Source organism: Trachymyrmex cornetzi, unplaced genomic scaffold (assembly GCF_001594075.2).
Source record: "Trachymyrmex cornetzi isolate Tcor2-1 unplaced genomic scaffold, Tcor1.1 scaffold331, whole genome shotgun sequence".
Classification (NCBI taxonomy): domain Eukaryota; kingdom Metazoa; phylum Arthropoda; class Insecta; order Hymenoptera; family Formicidae; genus Trachymyrmex; species Trachymyrmex cornetzi.
This window is the reverse complement of record NW_017298015.1, coordinates 41,940-44,329: the sequence shown is the minus strand read 5'-3', so window position 1 is coordinate 44,329 and position 2,390 is coordinate 41,940.

The window sequence follows — 2,390 nt, the reverse complement described above, 5'->3', positions numbered from 1 at the left end:
TTTGAGTGGAGCTACCTCCAGCCCCATGTCCTGGATTCTTTGTATAATAGTGTCCACCGCCATTTCTGCCTCCATTGTGGCTTCCTCCCAGTCCTTGCCCCTGGTCAGAACGAGTGTGTCGTCGGCGTAACATATTACCAGGCATTCCGGGTGAAGATCTTTTCTCTTCATCACTTCGTTAAAGCCGAGGTTCCATAAGAGAGGGCCCAAGATTGACCCCTCTTCGCACCTCTTGCTCTCCCTTCCTGCCGTTTTCTTTGGTAAAGGATAGCTTCCTACGGCCCAGGTAGCTGCGGATTATTCTCCTCAGATACAGCGGGATTTTATGCCTGGTTAATGCCGCTCCTATTACTTCCCACGGCAGTGTGTTAAAGGCATTTTTAATGTCCAAAGATGCCCCTACTACCATTTTACCCTCCTCGAAGGCATCTTCCATGTATTCCCGGGCTCTTGTTATGGCGTCGATTGTGGACCTTCCTTTTCTGAAGCCGTACTGATTGTTATTTAAGTTGGGGCCTCTTTCATTCAAGTGTGCCGTGATTCTTGAGGATATGATTCTTTCGAGGATTTTTGCCTCGTCGTCCAGGAGGCAGATAGGCCGATATCCCGCTGCCTGGTCTTCTGGCTTCCCTGGCTTCCTGAGCAGGACCAGCTTGGCGTTCTTCCACAGACAGGGGAAGCTTCCGGTCCTGAGGCAGTCGGTGAAAAGATTCCTCATTTCCACCATCATATCTTTGGCTGCGAGGGCCCATGCCTTAGCAGGGATTCCGCTCGGCCCGGGCGCTGCACTTTTTTCCGACATTTTCTTGACGGCCAGGAGAACCTCTTCATGAGTGACCTCATACTCTGCAGACCAGGAGGAGGTTCCTGCGGTTGGAAGTTGAGGCTCCGTCCAATTGTCATTTCCTCCTGGTGGAAACAGCCCAGTGATTACCCTTTTCAGGATATCGGCATCCATGGACTCGGTGTATGGGGGAGTCTATCTCCTTAACTTCCCCATGACGACCTTGTAGGGTCGTCCCCATGAATCTTCGTTCAGCGTCTTCACGAAGTCCTCCCAGGCTTTAGCCTTGGCCTTTCTTATTTCTTTTGCTAAGGCTTTTTTGGCTTGTCTGAACTCTTCTAGTCTGTGACTCGTTTCGAGTTCGTCCTGACTATTTGTCTGGCGTCTTCTGCTTCTCCTGAGACTTCTTCTGGCCGCGGTTACGTTGGATCTGAGAGAGTTCACCTCCTCATTCCACCACGGCATGGTCTTTCTTAATCTAGGAGTTGCCCTGGGCATTGCCGTGTCGCATGCCTCCGTGAGTGTTCGTTGCAGCTTCCTAGCCTGAGCTTCTATGTCCTCTTCGTCCCGGCCATCCACTTGTACGGTCTTCGGCCAGTTAATCGCCAAAATTGCCGCCGTGAATAGATCTTCCTTCATACTTCTTGTCGCCCATCTTTTTTGTTGGGGGTTTCTCAACCTTCTTTGCTGCAGTTCAACATTGGAGATGACCATCTCTATATACCTGTGGTCGGACATACTCTCCCTATCTGACACTGCCCAAGATCTAACCCTTTGCGCTGCAACGGGATTTGCGAATGTGATGTCGACTATCGACTCTCCCGAGCTTCTGATGCAGGTACTTCTACCCCCTTGGTTTAGGCATATCAACCCGAGTCTGCTGGCCCATTCCACCACGATACTACCACGTAGGTCGTTTATCGGAGACTGCCACAGGTCCGACTTTGAATTGAAATCTCCTGCTACCAAAGTCGGTTTATTTGCGATTTGCATGATCTCTCTCTCCATATCTTCTAGGGCTTCCTCGAATTCCCTAATGTCGAGACTAGGGGGAAGATAGGTGCCAATGACAATTGCATCTCCCCAACGAATTGCGACAAAATGGTCTCCTTTTCTATATGGGGTGTAGGGAACTGCGTTCCTAGTCTGTCTCCATGTGATTGCTATGGATCTTCTATCGTTGGTTACCCAGTGGGGGTGTTCCTTTGGGACCACGTAGGGTTCTGAGACAATGGCCAATGCGAATTCTCCTTCTGCCATCGCTTGCATGAGCAAGTCATGTGCTGCCCTAGCGTGGTTAATGTTCGCTTGTATGATGAAGTTAGACATTATTGGCTTTCAGTTGGGTTCCTCCGCCCCCTTGTTCCTTCTTCTCTTCTTGTACTTCTTCTACATTTGACCAGTCGATCCCCAATTTCGGCCATTCTTCCTCCGTCATTCTTGTGGTGGTTTTCTGAGCATCCAGTATCGGGTCGCCAGTGTCCTCCTCTATCTCCATTTGTTCGTCTGGCTTCCTTGTTTCCGTATCCGGTTTTTCGCTGACGCGGCATTCCGCCATGTGTCTGATCACACTCGTCTCTCTCTCCTCTCTTCGCCTCATGTTTTC